Source organism: Oncorhynchus clarkii, chromosome 9 (assembly GCF_045791955.1).
Source record: "Oncorhynchus clarkii lewisi isolate Uvic-CL-2024 chromosome 9, UVic_Ocla_1.0, whole genome shotgun sequence".
In the NCBI taxonomy this organism is placed as follows: domain Eukaryota; kingdom Metazoa; phylum Chordata; class Actinopteri; order Salmoniformes; family Salmonidae; genus Oncorhynchus; species Oncorhynchus clarkii.
In genome coordinates, this window is record NC_092155.1 from 11786876 (window position 1) to 11809093 (window position 22218).

The following is a 22218-nucleotide window of genomic DNA, read 5'->3' on the forward strand; positions in this document are numbered from 1 at the left end:
TAAGAAGTAAAAGTAACAAGTAATTAAAGAGCAGCAGTAAAATAACGATAGTGATACTATATACAGGGGGGAAACGGTACAGAGTCAATTTTTTTTACATTTTACCTTTATTTAACTAGGCAAGTCAGTTAAGAACAAATTCTTATTTTCAATGATGGCCTAGGAACAGTGGGTTAACTGCCTGTTCAGGGGCAGAACGACAGATTTGTACCTTGTCAGCTTGGGGGTTTGAACCTACCGCCCCGATGTGCGGGGACACCGGTTAGTTGAGGTAATATGTACAGTACATGTACAGTTGAAGTCGGAAGTTAACATACACTATAGCCAAATACATTTAAACTCAGTTTTTTACAATTCCTGACATTTAATTCTAGTAAAAATGACCTGTCTTAGGTCAGTTAGGATCACCACTTTATTTTAAGAATGTGAAATGTCAGAATAATAGTAGAGAGAATGATTTATCTCAGCTTTTATTTCTTTCATCACATTCCCAGTGGGTCATTGCAGTTAAATTGTTTAACTTGGGTCAAATGTTTTGTGTAGCCTTCCACAAGCTTCCTACAATAAGTTGGGTGAACTTTGGTCCATTCCTCTTGACAGAGCTGGTGTAACTGAGTCAGGTTTGTAGGCCTCCTTGCTCGCGCACGCTTTTTCAGTTCTGCCCACACATTTTCTATAGGATTGAGGTCAGGGCTTTGTGATGGCCACTCCCACACCTTGACTTCGTTCTCCTTAAGCCATTTTGCCACAACTTTGGAAGTATGCTTGGGGTCATTGTCCATTTGGAAGACCCATTTGCAACCAAGCTTTAACTTCCTGACTGATGTCTTCAGATGTTGCTTCAATATATCCACATCATTTTCCTACCTCATGATGCCATCTATTTTGTGAAGTGCACCAGACCCTCCTGCAGCAAAGCACCTCCACAACATGATGCTGCCACCCCCGTGCTTCACCGTTTGGATGATGTTCTTCGGCTTGCAAGCCTCCCTCTTTTCCCTCCAAACATAAAGATGGTCGTTATGGCCAAACAGTTCTATTTTTGTTTCATCAGACCAGAGGACATTTCTCCAAAAAGAACGATCTTTGTCCCCATGTGCAGTTGCAAACCGTAGTCTGGCTTTTTTATGGCGGTTTTGGAGCAGTGGCTTCTTCCTTGCTGAGCGGCCTTTCAGGTTATGTCGATATAAGACTTGTTTTACTGTAAATATAGATACTCTTGTATTGTATTGTATTTCCTCCAGCATCTTCACAAGGTCCTTTGCTGTTGTTCTGGGATTGATTTGCACTTTTCGCAACAAAGTATCTAGGAGACAGAACGCGTCTCCTTCCTGAGCGTATAATGGCTGCTTGGTCCCATGGTGTTTATACTTGCCTACTATTGCTTCTACAGATGAACGTAGTGCATTCAGGCATTTGAAAATTGCTCCCAAGGATGAACCAGACTTGTGGAGGTTTACAATATTTTTGTAGACCTTGGCTGATTTCTTTTGATTTTCCCATGATGTCAAGCAAAGAGGCACTGAGTTTGAAGGTAGGCCTTGAAATACATCCACAGGTACACCTCCAATTGACTCAAATAATGTCAATTAGCCTATCAGAAGCTTCTAAAGCCATGACATAATTTTCTGGAATTTTCCAATCAGGTTAAAGGCATAGTCAACTTAGTGTATGTAAACTTCTGACCCACTGGGACCCAATTGTGATACAGTGAATTATAAGTGAAATAATCTGTTATAAAAATAAATTGTTCGAAAAATAAATTGTTCGAAAAATGACTTGCACAAAGGAGATGTTCTTACCAACTTGCCAAAACTTTGTGGAGTGGTTGAAAAACAAGTTTTACTGACTCCAACCTAAGTGTATGTAAACTTCCGACTTCAACTGTAGGTAGAGTTTTTAAAGTGACTATGGATAGATGACAACAGAGAGTAGCAGCGGCGTAAAAGGGTGGGGGGGAGCAATGCAAATAGTCTGGGTAGCCATTTGATTATGTGTTCAGGAGTCTCATGGCTTGGCGGTAGAAGCTGTTTAGAAGCCTTTTGGACCTAGACTTGGCACTCTGGTTCTGCTTGCCGTGTGGTAGAAGAGAGAACAATCTATGACTTGGGTGGCTGGAGTCTTTGACAATTTTTAGGGCCTTCCTCTGACACCGCCTGTTATAGAGGTCCTGGATAGCAGGAAGTTTGGCCCCAGTAGTACACACACTCTCTGTAGTGCCTTGCGGTTGGAGGCCGAGCAGTTGCCATACCAGGCAGTGATGCAACCAGTCAGGATAATGTCCATGGTGCAGCTGTATAACCTTTTGCGGATCTGAGGACCCATGCCAAATCTTTTCGGTCTCCTTTTCGGTCTCCATGCCCTCTTCATGAATGTCTTGCTGTGCTTGGACCATGTTAGTTTGATGGTGATGTGGACATCAAGGAACTTGAAGCTCTAAACCTACTCCACTACAGCCCCGTCGATGAGAATGGGGGCGTGCTCGCTTCTCTTTTTCCTGTAGTCCACAATCATCTCCTTTGTCTTGATCACGTTGAGGGAGAGGTTGTTGTCCTGGCACCACACGACCAGGTCTCTGACCTCCTCCCTATAAGTTGTCTCGTTGTTGTCGGTGATCAGGCCTACCACTGTTGTGTCATCAGCAAACTTAATGCTTGGTCGTACAGTCATGAGTGAACAGGGAGTACAGGATGGGACTGAGCACTCACCCTTGAGGGGCCCCTGTGTTGAGGATCAGCGCGGCGGGTGTGTTGTTACCTACCCTTACCACCTGGGGGCGGCCCGTCAGGAAGTCCAGGATCCAGTTGCAGAGGGAGGTGTTTAGTCCCTGGGTCCTTAACTTAGTGATGAGCTTTGAGGGTACTATGGTTTTGAACGCTGAGCTGTAGTCAATGAATAGCATTCTCACATAGGTGTTCCTTTTGTCCAGGTGGAAAAGGGCAGTGTGGAGTGCAATAGAGATTGCATCATCTGTGGATCTGTTGAGGCGGTATGTAATTTGGGTGGGTCTAGGGTTTGTGGGATAATGTTGATGATGTGAGCCTTGACCAGCCTTTCAAAGCACTCCATGGCTACAGACGTGAGTGCTACTGGTCGGTAGTCATTTAGATAGGTTACCTTAGTGTTCTTGGGCACAGGCACTATGGTGGTCTGCTTAAAACATGTTGGTATTACAGAATCGGACAGGGAGAGGTTGAAAATGTGAATGAAGCCATGCTCGCAGTACATGTCCTGGTAATCCCTGGCTCTGCAGCCATGTTGACCTGTTTAAATGTCTTACTCACATCAGCTGTGGAGAGTCTTCCGTAACAGCTGGTGCTCTCATGCATGTTTCAGTGTTACTTGCCTCGAAGCGAGCATAGAAGTAGTTTAGCTCGTCTGGTAGGCTTGTGTCACTTAGGCAGCTCTCGGATGTACTTCCCTTTGTTGTCTTGAATGGTTTGCAAGTCCTGCCACATCCGACATGTGTCAGAGCCGGTGTAGTACGATTCGATCTTAGTCCTGTATTGACGCTTTGCCTGTTTGCTGGTTCGTCGGAGGGCATCGTGGGATTTCTTATGAGCTTCCGGGTTAGAGTACCGCTCCTTGAAAGCGGCAGCTCTAGCCTTTAGCTCAGTGCGAATGTTGCCTGTAATCCGTGGCTTCTGGTTGGGGTATGTACGTTCGGTCACTGTGGGGACGACGTCATCGATGCACTTATTGATGAAGCCAATGACTGATATAGTTTCCTGTCAATGCCATCGGAGGAATCCCGGGACATATTACAGGGACATCTGCTTCATCTGAAATGTTTTTATTGATCTAATCACTGGTGCTTACTGCTTACATTTTTTGCTCGTAAGCAGGAATCAGGAGGATAGAATTATGGTCAGATTTGCCAAATGGAGGGCAGGGGGGGGGGGGGGGGTTGTATGCTTCTCTGTGTGTGGAGTAAAGGTGGTCCAGAGTTTCTTTTCCTCTGGTTGCACATTTAACATGCTGGTAGAAATTTGGTAAAACGGATTTAAGTTTCCCAGCATTAAAGTCATCATCATCTTCCTCATCATCATCATCATCATTACCATTAAGCCATCATCATCATCATCATCATCACCATCAAGCCATCATCATCATCACCACGACCATCCTCCTCCTCATCATCATAATTCCCATCAATCCATCACCATCAAGCCATCATCATCATCATCATCATCATCACCATCTACATCCCCATCTTCCTCATCAAGCCACCATCATCATCATCATCTTCCTCATCCTCATCATCATAATCAAGCCATCATCATCACCACCATAACCATCATCATCATCCTCATCCTCATCATGACCATCATCATCATCATCCTCATCCTCATCATCATAATCAAGCCATCATCATCACCACCATAACCATCATCATCATCCTCATCCTCATCATGACCATCATCATCATCATCCTCATCCTCATCATCATAATCAAGCCATCATCATCACCACCATAACCATCATCATCATCATCATCATCATGACCATCATCCTCAGCATCATCATCACCATCATCATCATCCTCATTCTCACCATCATCATCATCACCATCATCATCACCATCATAACCATCATCACCATAACCATCCTCATCACCATCATCAGCACCATCACCATCATCATCACCATCATCCTCATCACCATCATCATCACCATCATCCTCATCACCATCATCATCACCATCATCCTCATCACCATCATCATCATAACCATCAACATCATCATCACCATCATCATCACCATCCTCATCATCATCTGTGTAAAATCCGATATTATAACATTTACAGTTCCTTACAAAAGTATTCCTCCCCCTTGACGTTTTTCATATTATATTGCATTACAACCTGTAATTGAAAAGGATTTGGGGGGGATTTCATGTAATGGACATACACAAAATAGTCCAAATTGGTGAAATGAGATGAAAAAAATGACTTGTTTCAAAAAATAAAAATAAAAAAACAATGGAAAAGTGGTGTGTGCATGTGATGTATTCACCCCCTTTGCTATGAAGCCCCTAAATAAGATCTGGTGCAGAAGTCACAAAATTAGTTTAAAAAAAGTCCACCTGTGTGCAATCTAAGTGTCACATGATCTGTCACATGATCTCAGTATATATATACAACTTTTCTGAAAGGCCCCAGAGTCTGCAACACCACAAAGCAAGAGGCACCACCAAGCAAGCAGCACCATGAAGACCAATGAGCTCTCCAAACAGGTCATGGACAAAGTTGTGGAGAATTACAGATCAGGGTTGGGTTCTAAAAAACTTTGAACTTTGAACATCCCACGGAGCACCATTAAATCCATTATAAAAAAATGGAAAGAATATGGCACCACAACAAACCTGCCAAGAGAGAATTCCAAGAGGGAATTAATCAGAGAGGCAACAAAGAGATCAAAGATAACCCATAAGGAGCTACAAAGCTCCACAGTGGAGATTGGAGTATATGTCCATAGGACCACTTTAAGCTGTACACTCCACAGAGTTGAGCTTTATGGAAGAATGGCCAGAAAAAAAGCTATTGCTTAAAGAAAAAAATAAGCAAACATGTTTGGTGTTCGCCAAACGGCATGTGGGAGACTCCCTAAACATATTGTCAGGTGGAACAAAAATGTAGCTTTTTGGCCATCAAGGAAAAAGCTATGTCTGGCGCAAACCTCTCATCACCCAGAGACACCCAACACCTCTCATCACCCAGAGAAGACCATCCCTACAGTGAAGCATGGTGGTGGCAGCATCATGCTGTGGGGATGTTTTTCATCGACAGGGACTGGGAAACTGGTCACAATTGAAGGAATGATGGATGGAGCTAAATACAGGGAAATTCCTAAGTGAAACCTGTTACAGTCTTCCAGAGATTTGAGACTGGGACGGAGGTTCACCTTCCAGCAGGACAATGACCCTAATCATACTGCAAAAGCAACATGAGTGGTTTAAGGGGAAACATTTAAATGTCTTGGAATGGCCTAGTCAAAGCCCAGACCTCTATCCAATTGAGAATCTGTGGTATGACTTAAAGATTGCTGTACACCAGCAGAACCCATCCAACTTCAAAGAGCTGGAGCAGTTTTGCCTTGAAGAATGGGCAAAAATCCCAGTGGTGTGTAAATCAAATGAATTTCCAGGTTGTAAGACAACAAACTAGGAAAAGTGCCAAGGGGGTGAATACTTTCGCAAGCCACTGTAAGCAGAGTATACATTGTTGGTTGCTAAAGGAAATATTTCATTTAATCTCATCTGTGTACTGAGACAGCAGTTTTGATGATAAAGAAGCATCCTTATATTGGACTTCTATTATCCTCAAAGAGAGTTTGAGTATCTCTTTGCTCAGTCAGTTGTTGTCGTTCATGTTTGGATGGTGAGCCACCCAGAAGCATCGCTTTGGGGCTGAGAGGTGGAGAGCAACACAGTTGTTGTGGTTCATGGTTGGATGGTGAGCCACCCAGAAGCATCGCTTTGGGGCTGAGAGGTGGAGAGCAACCCAGTTGTTGTCGTTCATGGTTGGATGGTGAGCCACCCAGAAGCATCGCTTTGGGGCTGAGAGGTGGAGAGCAGCCCAGTTGTTGATTGTTCCTGACTCACAATGCTTGACTTGCTGTACTTAACCTACTTTACGTAAGAGATGTTAAGACTCCCAGTGTCAGCAGACCCAACATCAAAGCCCCTTCTCCGATAGTTTTCCCATTTCCCCTCTATTCCCAATGGAGGAATTACCGCCGGATCCAAAATGGCATCCGACTCTCTGTAGCTTTCATCACAAGATGGATGGCCATCCAGGGAACTGGGGCATGGTCTGCCATAGTAGGTGGCAGGTAGCCTAGTGGTTAGAGCATTGGGCCAGTAACCAAAAGGTTGCTGGATTGAATCCCCAAGCTGACAAGGTTGTTCTGCGCCTGAACAAGGCAGTTAACCCACTGTTCCCTGGTAGGCTGTCATTGTAAATAAGAATTTGTTCTTATCTGACTTGCCTAGTTAAATAAAGGTTACATTTAAAAATAAATATATAATAATTATTCTAATGACCTCTTTCTATTTACCTATGATCCTTTCCTGTCTCTTCCTGTCCATCAGTTATTGGACAATCTGGTGTTCTATCTATGGTCTGGTTATACAGTGCATTCGGAAAGTGTTCAGACCCCTTCACTTTTTCCAAAAATTTTTTACGTACAGCCTTATTCTAAAAATGTCAACAAAAAATGATTCCCTCATCAATCTACACACAATACCCCATAATGACATCACAATACCCCATAATGACAACAATATACCCCATAGTGACCACACTATACCCCATAATGACAAAGCAAAAACAGTTTTTTAGACATTTTAGAAAATGTATTAAAAAATCACATGTAAGTATTCAGACCCTTTACTCAGTACTTTGTTGAATAACCTTTGGCATCGATTACAGCCTTAAGTCTTTTTGGGATTTGACGCTACAAGCTTGGCACACCTGTATGTGGGGAGTTTCTCCCATTCTTCTCTGCAGGTCCTCTCAAGCTCTGTCAGATTGGATGGGGAGCGTCACTGCACAGCTATTTTCAGGTCTCTCCAGAGATGTTTGATCAGGTTCAAGTCCAGGCTCTGGCTGGGACTTGACACTCAAGGACATTCAGAGGCTTAGGACACAGCCACTCCTGCGTTGTCTTGGCTGTGTGCTTAGGGTCGTTGTCCTGTTGAAAGGTGAACCTTCACCCCAGTCTGAAGTCCTGAGCGCTCTGGAGCAGGTTTTCATCAAGGATCTCTCTGTACTTTGCTCAGTTCATCTTTCCCTAGATCCTGACTAGTCTCCGAATCCCTGCTGCTGAAAAACATCCCCACAGCATGATGCTGCCACCACCATGCTTCACAGTAGGATCGTAGTGGCCAGGTAACGAGCAGTGCCTGGTTTCCTCCAGACATGACACTTGGCATTTGGTTTCATTAGACCAGAGAATCTTGTTTAGGAATCTTGTTTAACTCCAAGCGGGCTGTCATAAGCCTTTTACTGAAGAGTGGCTTCCATCTGGCCACTTTACCAGAATGGCCTGATTGATGGAGTGCTGCAGAGATTGTTATCCTCTGGAATGTTCTCCCATCACAGAGGAACTCTGGAGCTCTGTCAGAGTGACCATCGGGTTCTTGGTCACCTCCCTGACCAAGGCCCTTCTCTCCCAATTTCGCAGTTTGGCTGGGTGGCCAGCTCTAGGAAGAGGGACCTTCAATGCTGCAGACATTTTTTGGTACCCTTCCCCAGATCTGTGCTGTGACACAATCCTGTCTTGGAGCTCTACGGAGAAATTCCTTTGACCTCATGGCTTGATTTTTGCTCTGACATGCACTGTCAACTGTGGACCTTACATAGACAGGTGTGTGCCTTTCCAAATCATGTCCAATAAATTGAATTTACCACAGGTGGTCTCCAATCAAGTTGTAAAAACATCTCAAGGATGATCAATAGAAACATGATGCACCTGAGTTCAATGTTGAGTCTCATAGCAAAGGGTCTGAATACTTATGCAAATAAGATATTTCTGTTTTTTATTTGTAATAAATGTGCAAACATTTCTACAAACCTGTTGTCTCTTTGTCATTATGCGGTATTATGTGTAGATTGATGAGGATAAAAAGGCTGTAACGTAACAATATATGGAAAAAGTAAAGGGGTCTGAATACTTTACGAATGCATTGTACAATTCATTTGGAAAGTTTTCAGACCTCTTGACTTTTTCCATGTTGTGTTACCTTACAGACTTTTTCTAAAATTGATTAAATAAATAAAAAATCTATCTACACATGATAACCCATAATGATCTTTTAAAAAAAACTTTTTTTACATTTCTTAAAAGAAAAAACTTAAATACCTTGATTATGTACGTGTATCTATAGTCTGATCAGGTCATAAGTCATTGATGGGTAGGCTTATGGTTATCTAGTAAACTAACACATATTGAGTACCCACAAAAACCTTGTTGTTGTCAGAACTATGTTTAACCCACTGAACTATCAGGAACTACACTCTAAAAAAAAGTGCTATCTTGAACCTAGAAGGGGTTTTCGACTGTCCACATAGGAGGACCCTTTGAAGAACCCTTATTTGATTCCAGGTAGAACCCTTTTGGGTTCCCATTCCACAGATGGTTGCAAATGGAACTCAAAAGGGTTCTACCTGGAACGAAAAAGGGTTCTCCTACGGGACAACAAAATAACCATTTTGGAACACTTTTTTCTCTCTTGAATGTAGTGGTGGATTATTAGTGGAATTGTCTATCAGTAACCTCCACCAGTTTTCAACGTAGCCTAGAACCCTTTCCCTCCACATAGAATTATTTGAGAATCATTTTTATTCTAAGCATGTGAACATAAGACTTTATCTGTGCCCCCTAACTATGATTTTAATGGGATATAATTCAAGGTCATTGGAGAAGGGATTTAGACTTTGGCTTTCTCTCACTCCCTCTCTTTTTTCTATATATAAAAGAGTTGCTGATCTGAGATCAGTTTTTTAAATTGTTAACATGGAATAAGCTTAAAGCTACAGTCTGAGATCTGGTCTGGGTATCTGCTCATTGGATATTTGAATTCTTGATATTTACCCATTTGTTGAACTGTAGCTTTAACTCTGTCCTTCGGTCTGATATTATGATTAAGACGGGATCATTTCATTCCAAGTTGAACGTAGAACACTTTGATAGAGACATTTTCACCCCACACACACACACACACACACACACACACACACACACATCAGACTGGTGCTGAATGCGCATCCAAACAGGAATGTAGGCAAAAAATATCCAGATAATACCAGAAATGTTGGGTATGCCTTACACAATCACACAAACACACACACACACACACACACACACACACACACACAAACACACACACACACACACACACACACACACACACACACACACACACCGTACTGCATCGACCTGGACTGGATACATTTGATGTTAAACTGTTTGAATGTGACCTAATTGACGAACCAATCATCAATATTCTATGTAAGGGATAACCAACGAGGGGCTATGCGTTCTATAGAAAATAATTAATGCCTTTCAAAGTGTGCATTATTTTCCAGAGAACTCATAGAGCCCCCGGTGGATTATCCCTTTAATACCATGGCCATAATTTAACACATTTGCCACTAGAAATGTGTTCAACGTCCACTGAAGTAGCTAACAAGTATACTAGATAGCTACAGTAGTTACCGTGGTAACCAAACAGACTTGCTAGTTTAGCTAACTTAACCATCAGTCCATTACCAATACTGTTTTCAATTTGACTTTTGCTTTCAAAAGCAGCTCAAAGAAAACATGTAAAAATTAACTATAGCTGTTGAATTCTACCGTGCTGATATACCGTGCGTTACAGGGAAATAATGCACACTCTAAAATCCCCTGCCAATCAGAAACGAGTATTCAACAATGCCATGTTATATTATAATCAATATTATAAACTGTGTGGTTCCAGCCCTGAATGCTGATTGGCTGACGGCTGTGATATATCAGACCGTATACCATGGGAATGACAATACATTTATTTTTACTGCTCTAATTACATTGGTAACCAGTTTATAACAGCAAAAAGGCACTTCGGGGGTTTGTGATATATGGCCAACACACCATGACTAGACTATACAGTTGAAGTCGGAAGTTTACATACACCATAGCCAAATACATTTAAACTCAGTTTTTCACAATTACTGACATTTAATCCTAGTAAAAATGCCCTGTCTTAGGTCAGTTAGGATCACCACTTTATTTTAAGAATGGGAAATGTCAGAATAATAGTAGAGAGAATGATTTATTTCAGCTTTTATTTCTTTCATCACATTCCCAGTGGGTCAGAAGATTACATACACTCAATTAGTATTTGGTAGCATTGCCTTTAAATTGTTTACTTGGGTCAAATGTTTTGTGTAGCCTTCCACAAGCTTCCCACAATAAGTTGGGTGAATTTTGGCCCATTCCTCTGACAGAGCTGCTGTGACTGAGTAAGGTTGTAGGCCTCCTTGCTCACACAAGCTTTTTCAGTTCTGCCCACAAACGTGAATATTGTGAATATTGGCCCATTCCTTCTTACAAAGCTGGTGTAACTGAATCGGGTTTGTAGGTCTTCTTGCTCGCACACGCTTTTTCAGTTCTGCCCACACATTTTCTATTGAGGTCTTGAGGTCAGGATTGAGGTCAGGGCTTTGTGATGGCCACTCCAATACCTTGACTTTGTTGTCCTTAAGCCATTTTACCACAACTTTGAAAGTATGCTTGGGGTCATTGTCCATTTGGAAGACCCATTTGTGACCAAGCGTTAACTTCCTGATTGGTGTCTTGAGATGTTGCTTCAATATATCCACATAATTTTCCGTCCTCATGATGCCGTCTATTTTGTGAAGTGCACCAGTTGCTCCTGTAGCAAAGCACCCCCACAACATGATGCTGCCACCCCTGTGCTTCACGGTTGGGATGGTGTTCTTCGGCTTGGAAGATCCCCCTTCTTCCTCCAAACATAACGATGGTCATTATGGCCAAACAGTTCTTTTTTTGTTTCATCAGACCATAGGACATTTCTCCAAAAAGTACAATCTTTGTTCCCATGTGCATATGCAAACCGTAGTCTGCCTTTTTTATGGCGGTTTTGGAGCAGTGGCTTCTTCCTTGCTGAGCGGCATTACAGGTTATGTCGATATAAGACTCGTTTTACTGTGGATATAGATACTTTTGTACCTATTTCCTCCAGAATCTTCACAAGGTCCTTTGCTGTTGTTCTGGGATTGATTTGCACTTTTCAAACCAAAGTACATTCATCTCTAGAATACAAAACGCGTCTCCTTCCTGAGCGGTATGACGGCTGCGTAGTCTCATGGTGTTTATACTTGCATGCTATTATTTGTTCAGATGAATGTGGTACCTTCAGGCATTTGGAAATTGTTCCCAAGAATGAACCAGACCTGTGGAGGTCTACAATTTTTTTCTGAGGTTTTGGCTGATTTCTTTTGATTTCCCCATGATGTCAAGCAAAGAGGCACTGAGTTTGAAGGTAGGCCTTGAAATACATCCACAGGTACACCTCCAATTGACTCAAATTATGTCAATTAGCCTATCAGAAGCTTCTAAAGCGATGACATCATTTTCAGGAATTTTCCAAGCTGTGTAAAGGCACAGTCAACTTAGTGTATGTAAAATTCTGACCCACTGGAATTATGATACAGTGAATTATTAGTGAAATAATCTGTCTGTAAACAATTGTTGGAAAAATGACTTGTGTCATGCACGAAGTAGATGTCCTAACCGACTTGCCAAAACTATAGTTTGTTAACAAGAAATTTGCGGGGTGGTTGAAAAACAAGTTTTAATGACTCCAACCTAAGTGTATGTAAACTTCAGACTTCAACTGTTCCACGGCTAAGGGCTGTGTCTAAGATCAGCCCTCAGCCGTGGTATACTGGCCATATACCACACCCCCTCGTGCCCTATTGCCTAAATAATTAGCATTTAGTTAATTGAGTTCATTGCATAGTTCGTAACCATACTGAACACTAGACCAGGGCCCGTCAAAAGTAGTGCACTAGGTAGGGATGAGGGTGCCATTTGGGACCGTACTCTACTATATTATTATTATTGGTACCAGGTCCACTGTAACCCGGCCTACTGTAACTAGGCCTACCTTAACTAGGCCTACTCTACTGTATACTATGGGATGTATTGATGACACTGGCCTGTATTTCCCAGGGCCATATATAGGTTGATACACCAAGCTGTCATCAAGGCAAAGGGTGGCTACTTTGAAGAATCTAAAATCTAAAATTAATTTTGATTTGTTTTTTAACACTTTTTTGGTTACGACATGATTCCATATGTGTTATTTCATAGTTTTCACAATGTAGAAAATAGTAAAAATAAAGAAAAAACTGTGAATGAGTAGGTGTGTCCAAACTTTGGACTGGTACTGTATTTCTGTATGGACCTTGCTTTGTGAACAGGGGCATTGTCATGCTGAAACAGGAAACGGCCTGCCCGAAACTGTTGCCACATAGTTGGAAGCACAGAATCATCTAGAATGTCATTGCATGCTGTAGTGTCAAGATATCCCTTCACTGGAACTAAGGGGCCTAGTTTCAACCATGATCAACACCCCAGACCATTATTCCTCCCCCACAAAACTTTACAGTTGGCACTAGGCATTGGGGGAGATAGTGTTCTCCTGGCATCCTCCAAACCCAAATTCATTCGATGGACTGCCAGATGGTGAAGCTTGATTCATCACTCCAGAGACTGCATTTCCACTGCTCCAGAATCCAATGGCGCTAAGCTTTACACCACTCCAGCCAACGCTTGGCATTGTGCATGGTGATCTTAAGCTTGTGTGCGGCTGCTCGGCCATGGAAACCTGCTACATGAAGCTCCCGACGAACAGTTCTTGTGCTGACGTTGCTTTCAGAGGCAGTTTGGAACTAGGTAGTGAGTATTGCAACTGATTTTTAAGCACTACACGCTTCACCATTCGGCGGTCCTGTTCTGTAAGCTTGTGTGGCCTACCATTTCGCGGTTGAGCTGTTGTTGCTTCTAGACGTTTCCACTTCCCTCTAAGCGGAAAACCAGATGGGATGGCGTATCACTGCAAAATGCTGTGGTAGCCATGCTGGTTAAGTGTGCCTTGAATTCTAAATAAATCACTGACAGTGTCACCAGCAAAGATCTCCCACACCATCACACCTCCTCTTCCATGCTCACGGTGGGAACCACACACGCGGAGATCATCCGTTCACCTACTCTGAGCCTCACAAAGACATGGCGGTTGGAACCAAAAATCGCAAATTTGGACTCATCAGACAAATTGACTGATTTCCACCAGTCTAATGTCCATTGCTCGTGTTTCTTGGCCCAAGCAAGTCTCTTCTTATTATTGGTGTACTTTAGTAGTGGTTAGCAATTCGACCATTAAGGCCTGATTCACGGCAGTCTCCTCTGAACAGTTGATGTTGAGATGTGTCTAATTTGCAAATAAATTCATAAAAAATCCTACAATGTGATTTTCTGTATTTTTTTTCTCATTTTGTCTGTCATAGTTGAAGTGTACCTATGATGAAAATTACAGGCCTCTCTCATCTTTTTAAGTGGGAGAACTTGCACAATTGGTGGCTGACTAAATACCTTTTTGCCCCACTGTACATACTCTGTATCGTGCACAATAATCGATGACAACACCACAGTCGCCCACAGACTACTTTTTCTGTTAACCCCTCATAATACTACTTTTTGGAAATACTATTTGGAACAAACATTTTATATATAACTGCTATTTGGAACTAGGATTTGGAACTAGGATTTGGAACTAGGATTTGATATAGAACTGCTATTTGGAACTAGGATTTGGAACTAGGATTTGATATAGAACTGCTATTTGGAACTAGGATTTGGAACTAGGATTTGGAACTAGGATTTGATATATAACTGCTATTTGGAACTAGGATTTGGAACTAGGATTTGGAACTAGGATTTGATATAGAACTGCTATTTGGAACTAGGATTTGGAACTAGGATTTGATATAGAACTGCTATTTGGAAGTAGGATTTGGAACTAGGATTTGGAACTAGGATTTGATACCTTTTGTTTGGGTAGCTCTGATCCATTTGTTTCCTCTCTTAGCACCCTTTGTATGTTTATGGTGGTGTAGCATTACAGGAAAGATCGCATTCTGTTGGAACATGGTTGATACTTGACTGGCAGTATCCATACCAATCATAAGTCCATTTGCCAACGATGTAATCGGTGTAGCCTGATCGGGTAGCCGAAACACAGTGAAGGATTCCCCTTCTCCAAATTAATCTTCCTCAGTCTGCGAAGCAGAGTGGCTATTGAGTGTCCTTTCTGTCCGCACCAATGTGACGCTAAGTACAGTAGATTACAGTGGACGTATCCTGCATCCATCTTGTATGTTTTCTCTCGCTGCCTCATCACATACCACACCGTATCACATATCACTCACCAATTACATAGTGATTCACACAGACGCATGCATGCACGCACACACATACAGTCCTCACACAATAACCCACTGTCCAATGGGGTCTAAACTAGGTTCTAGGATCTTAAAGATGGGTTCAATGATTAGTCAGGCGTTTCTAATGTGATGCCTCTAATCTACCACAATATGAAGCACCCTGTTGCTATATATAGTGCACTACTTTTGATGAGGGCCCTATAGGGATCTAGTCAGAAGTAGTGGTCTATGTAGGGAATAGGGCTCTGGTCAAAAGTAGTACACTATGTAGGGAATAGGGCTCTGGTCAAAAGTAGTGCACTATGTAGGGAATAGGGTGCCTTTTGGGAGGCAGATATAATGTGATGCTCCTGATCTTGGTCATATGAAACCCTGTGAAGGGACCCAGCTACCTGGAAACATGTATCTTTCTATTGATGCTAATCATACTCCATTAACATTATATTGATGCTAATCATACTCAATGAACATTATATTGATGCTAATCCTACTCAATGAACATTATATTGATGCTAATCATACTCAATGAACATTATATTGATGCTAATCATACTCAATGAACATTATATTGATGCTAATCATACTCAATGAACATTATATTGATGCTAATCATACTCAATGAACATTATATTGATGCTAATCATACTCAATGAACATTATATTGATGCTAATCATACTCAATGAACATTATATTGATGCTAATCATACTCAATGAACATTATATTGATGCTAATCATACTCAATGAACATTATATTGATGCTAATCATACTCAATGAACATTATATTGATGCTAATCATACTCAATTAACATTATATTGATGCTAATCATACTCAATGAACATTATATTGATGCTAATCATACTCAATGAACATTATATTGCTGCTAATCATACTCAATTAACATTATATTGATGCTAATCATACTCAATGAACATTATATTGATGCTAATCATACTCAATGAACATTATATTGATGCTAATCATACTCAATGAACATTATATTGATGCTAATCATACTCAATGAACATTATATTGATGCTAATCATACTCAATGAACATTATATTGATGCTAATCCTACTCAATGAACATTATATTGATGCTAATCCTACTCAATGAACATTATATTGATGCTAATCATACTCAATGAACATTATATTGATGCTAATCATACTCAATTAACATTATATTGATGCTAATCATACTCAATGAACATTATATTGATGCTAATCATACTCCATTAACATTATATTGATGCTAATCATACTCAATTAACATTATATTGATGCTAATCCTACTCAATTAACATTATATTGATGCTAATCATACTCAATTAACATTATATTGATGCTAATCATACTCAATGAACATTATATTGATGCTAATCCTACTCAATGAACATTATATTGATGCTAATCATACTCAATTAACATTATATTGATGCTAATCCTACTCAATTAACATTATATTGATGCTAATCATACTCAATTAACATTATATTGATGCTAATCATACTCAATTAACATTATATTGATGCTAATCATACTCAATTAACATTATATTGATGCTAATCATACTCAATTAACATTATATTGATGCTAATCATACTCAATTAACAGTATATTGATGCTAATCATACTCAATTAACATTATATTGATGCTAATCCTACTCAATTAACATTATATTGACGCTAATCATGCTCAATTAACATTATATTGATGCTAATCATACTCAATGAACATTATATTGATGCTAATCATACTCAATTAACATTACAATTATGCTAATCGTACTCAATGAACATTATATTGATGCTAATCATACTCAATGAACATTATATTGATGCTAATCATACTCAATTAACATTATATTGATGCTAATCATACTCAATTAACATTATATTGATGCTAATCATACTCAATGAACATAATCTTGATGTTAATCCTACTCAATTAACATTATTTTGTTGCTAATCATACTCAATAAAAATTACAGACAACAACATATCCTATGTGTATACATTGTATAGGGTTAGCTACTTCCAGACAGTGTATCCTATAGATGAGTTAGCTGACAGCGTCATGAAAACAATGCACACGCTTCAATGGGGAAGAAGTCTTTGTGTTGTTGTCATTCTGGATAGTTAGCAACAATGTCAAGAAACTTTGGAGAAATTGTGGAGAATGGGCTCTAGGTAATGGCTGGAGAGGTATTGGTGGAATGGTATCAAATACACCAAACACATGGTTTCCATGGTTTCCATGGCTTCCATGGTTTCCATGGCTTCCATGTGTTTGATGCCATTACATTTACACCATTTCAGCCATTATTATAAGCCGTCCTCCACTCAGCTGCCTCCAATGATAGAAATAGAATGAATAGAACTGGCGTCCCCATTCTAGTCAATGATGACATAATGGGTGGACTGGCGGCCATTGTTGATTCAACTCAACTGACATTACAAAAAAAGATTCCATTGCATGTGCAACATCAGTTAACATCATTTGTATTACCATGGAAATTATAGCATTGCAATACCAGGCAGCCATTACGAGCGTGCCCATGAGTTTACCAAACAAATTGCCAGGATTAGAGATTCTAAACCCATTCAAAAATATATCTATTTCTATGTAAAGGACAGCCATTTTAGTCAGGGAGTTGGTCAAACATGGTATGCCAGTGCTGTGATAAAATAACACATCTTAAGAATTTATCTCTACTGTATGTTTGTTAGCTAGAGAGCTTGGGACTTCATTTCTTTCTTGTTATTTTCAATGTTGTCTACCTATATAGTACTCTAAATACCCCCAATTCATGTTATTAAGTTAATAAGAAAAACAGCTGACACCATTCAAACCAATGAAGGTTCAGAATTTCAAAGCCAAATTATCTCAGAATCATCTTTGTGCAGATAGATCCTTACAGTCCCAAGCTATCGAGCTAGCCAGACAGTTTTAGAGGAATGATTCCATAAACGCCACATAGTAACTGCCAATACGCCAACATTCCAATGCAGTCAATTCACAGCCAGACACTGGTTGAAACCAGTTGATGATGTAAATGCAACAATTACTGATATTGTATCATTTAATAGCAGTCTCAGCTTTCCAAGAAAAATTAAATGGAGATATTAATGGTCTGTTCACATATATTTGATAGGCTATTTATACTAAAAATGTGTATAAAACTTGTATAAACTGTATTTATAATTATGTGAGCATGTTGGGACACGGAGGGTTTATGACATTGCCCCTCTAGTAATTTAATAGGATCTCTAGGGACACAAACTTGTCTTGGCCAGTCCTTCAGTCACGTAGGTGTGTGGAAAAAGGCCAACACACTGCGTACCTGCAGTAACTTAATATCAACACTCTACCACTGTGACGTTAGTGTTTTGTGTGTGTGTGTGTGTGTGTGTGTGTGTCTCGTGTGTGTCTGTACACTGTGATGTACTGTGTGTGTTAACTCACCTGAGTTGTTCCCATTGCCGATGGGGTGTGTGGAGGACAGGTTGAGTACTGTGTTGTTATTGACGACTACTCAGACAGGGCAAGGTTCATGCTTTCAACCATCAACCTACTTTTGAATGAGGGGACATGAGGACTTTAGCAGTCTGCTAAGGGCAGCTTCATCGGCAGCTTGAGTGGCCTTGACATCACTGAAACTTCAGAGGGGTTGGGTTAAACGCGAAATACACATTTCAGTTGAATGCATTCAGTTGGACAACTGACTAGGTATCCCCCTTTCCCTTTCACGTAGGGGACTGGTTCGTACTGCTGGTTGTAGTGGTTGTAGTGATATGTAGTTGCACACATTAATCTGAAGGGGGCAGTAGAGTCAATGGCTGTCCTTGGTTTGACGTTAGTTATAAGGGTCTGTGTTTTTTATGTGTCAAATATAATAAAACATTTTTGGTCACATACACATGGTTAGCAGATGTTATAGCGGGTGTAGCGAAATCCGTGTGTGTGTGTGTGTGTGTGTGTGTGTGTGTGTGTGTGTGTGTGTGTGTGTGTGTGTGTGTGTGTGTGTGTGTGTGTGTGTGTGAAATCCAACTCAAAGACAGCATGTTTTCTCAGCTCCTCCTCTCCCTGTCCTCCCCTCCTCCTCCTCACAAGCATTGAGGATTTACCTTGGTTTCACAGTAACAATAACAGATTTACCTTGGTTTCACAGTAACTTTGTGCAGTTACTGCTAACATGACCCCCATTTTCTCCAAAAACACAATACAGTAGAGGCAGGATACTTGTCCACATGATTAAGCATGTATTTAATGCAGCAAAAATGACATTAACTCAAGCCTTTTTACTTGGTAGGGCAGTATTGCTATATGGTGAATGATACATCAGGGTACATCAGGGTACATGCTTTCTATTGTTTTCTATACTAGAGGATCCTGGATGTCATTGCTTCCATGTCTGTTCACAGACCACTCTGTTCTGGGCCAAACAAACTGTTGAGTGTAGCTGCACTATTGCTGCTTTCATAATTGATCCACAATCTTCAGGTGTTTTTTACTTGATAAAAAATGACAGGACAAATTACATTCGACTCTTAATGATGGAAAGACATATCCCGTCTGTTTCTATGGTTCGTAATAGTACTCACATAGTGTTCTAGCGGTAGTTGTTATAACGACAAGACAAATTAAGAGTTTATATCCAAAACGCTACATCCACCAATTTTTCACAGATTTGTGTTTTTTTTCATCAGATATTATTGCTTATGGGTACCTTCATGTGTATGTAAAATATTAATGTTCACAGATTTTTATATTAATCCCCCAAAAAATTGAAACGCTATATAACAATTGTTTAGCTGGAATGGAATGTTGGTGTCCTGTTTATTTGACTGTGATGTGGTTGTCTCACCGAGAAATTTGAAGATAAAGGCCCTTACTGTAAGTCACTCTGGGTAGGAGTATCTACTAGGAGTATCTACTAGGAGTATCTATTAGGAGTATCTACTAGGAGTATCTATTAGGAGTATCTACTAGGAGTATCTACTAGGAGTATCTATTAGGAGTATCTACTAGGAGTATCTACTAGGAGTATCTACTAGGAGTATCTATTAGGAATATCTATTAGGAATATCTACTAGGAGTATCTACTAGGAGCGTCTATTAGGAGTATCTACTAGGAGTATCTACTATGAGTATCTACTATGAGTATCTACTAGGAGTATCTATTAGGAGTATCTATTAGGAGTATCTACTAGGAGTATCTATTAGGAGTATCTACTAGGAGTATCTATTAGGAGTATCTATTAGGAGTATCTACTAGGAGTATCTACTAGGAGTATCTATTAGGAGTATCTATTAGGAGTATCTACTAGGAGTATCTACTAGGAGTATCTACTAGGAGTATCTATTAGGAGTATCTACTAGGAGTATCTATTAGGAGTATCTACTAGGAGTATCTACTAGGAGTATCTACTAGGAGTATCTACTATGAGTATCTATTAGGAGTATCTACTAGGAGTATCTACTAGGAGTATCTACTAGGAGTATCTATTAGGAGTATCTACTAGGAGTATCTACTAGGAGTATCTACTAGGAGTCTCTACTAGGAGTATCTACTAGGAGTATCTACTAGGAGTATCTATTAGGAGTATCTACTAGGAGTATCTACTAGGAGTATCTACTAGGAGTATCTATTAGGAATATCTATTAGGAGTATCTACTAGGAGTATCTACTAGGAGCGTCTATTAGGAGTATCTACTAGGAGTATCTACTATGAGTATCTACTATGAGTATCTACTAGGAGTATCTATTAGGAGTATCTATTAGGAGTATCTACTAGGAGTATCTATTAGGAGTATCTACTAGGAGTATCTATTAGGAGTATCCATTAGGAGTATCTATTAGGAGTATCTACTAGGAGTATCTACTAGGAGTATCTATTAGGAGTATCTATTAGGAGTATCTACTAGGAGTATCTACTAGGAGTATCTACTAGGAGTATCTACTAGGAGTATCTATTAGGAGTATCTACTAGGAGTATCTACTAGGAGTATCTACTAGGAGTATCTATTAGGAGTATCTACTAGGAGTATCTACTAGGAGTATCTACTAGGAGTATCTATTAGGAGTATCTACTAGGAGTATCTACTCGGAGTATCTACTAGGAGTCTCTACTAGGAGTATCTACTAGGAGTATCTACTAGGAGTATCTACCAGGAGTATCTACTAGGAGTATCTACCAGGAGTATCTACTAGGAGTATCTACTAGGAGTATCTACTAGGAGTATCTACCAGGAGTATCTACTAGGAGTATCTACTAGGAGTATCTACTAGGAGTATCTCTGCTGTTAAACATAGTGGTGGGTCATTTTTGACCCATAAGAAAACACAGATGTTAAGTAGGTAAATATTTCAATATTCCTACAGTATCAAGTGTGCAGACTGCACTCACTTCAGTCACTTCCTGATCTAGCAGTGTCATCTTCGATCCTTCCCGCGCTCTCTCTTTCTGTCACACACACACAAACACACGCAAAGATAAACTCCCGTGACTTCTCCCATCTTCCTGCACCCAGCACATGTGTCTGTTTATGGAACAAATTCATTTGAAAGAAGGAAAGACAAGCGGATGGACCCTACCTAACCCTAACCCTAAGTACAGTGTAACAACAGTGTAACAAGGACTCATTACAATACTGGTTACACTGTAATTACTGGTCATTACTTAGTACTAAAGCCACTGTAATGTCAAGGGTTTATGGTGGCGTAGTTGTTGCCCAATCATAGTAATCATAATCTCTGATACCCTATAAACAGGCACAATGGGGTCAATTACTGAAGACAGAGAGATTAACATACTTTAATTGAATCATGGGTTTGTTTGTTCACTGGTTCGTTTATTAAGAACATTCTCACAGTTCTATTCTAGAGTGTCCCAGTTCTATTCTAGAGTCTCACAGTTCTATTCTAGAGTGTCCCAGTTCTATTCTAGAGTCTCACAGTTCTATTCTAGAGTGTCCCAGTTCTATTCTAGAGTGTCACAGTTCTATTCTAGAGTGTCACAGTTCTATTCTAGAGTGTCACAGTTCAATCTGGATTCAGCCCTTTGTAAGTGATTGTATTGATTACATTCCGTATGATTGCTCAACATTCCGTTCCCTTAACAATTTTAGCGAAGACATGTTCCAAAGACGATAGATATTTATGATTCCTGGCTGGATTTGACAATTGGAAGGCTCCT

General features: G+C 40.3%; 2 protein-coding genes across 2 annotated transcripts in view; one reads left to right on the forward strand and one right to left on the reverse strand.

The window, feature by feature from the left end:
• LOC139415887 (ubiquitin carboxyl-terminal hydrolase 12-like) overlaps nucleotides 1-22218 on the reverse strand; it is a 356199-nt gene that overhangs the window by 201063 nt on the left and 132918 nt on the right. The gene's annotated exons all lie outside the window — the stretch shown is intronic.
• Nucleotides 1-22218, forward strand: part of LOC139415885 (rho GTPase-activating protein 6-like) — a 129777-nt gene that overhangs the window by 7344 nt on the left and 100215 nt on the right. The gene's annotated exons all lie outside the window — the stretch shown is intronic.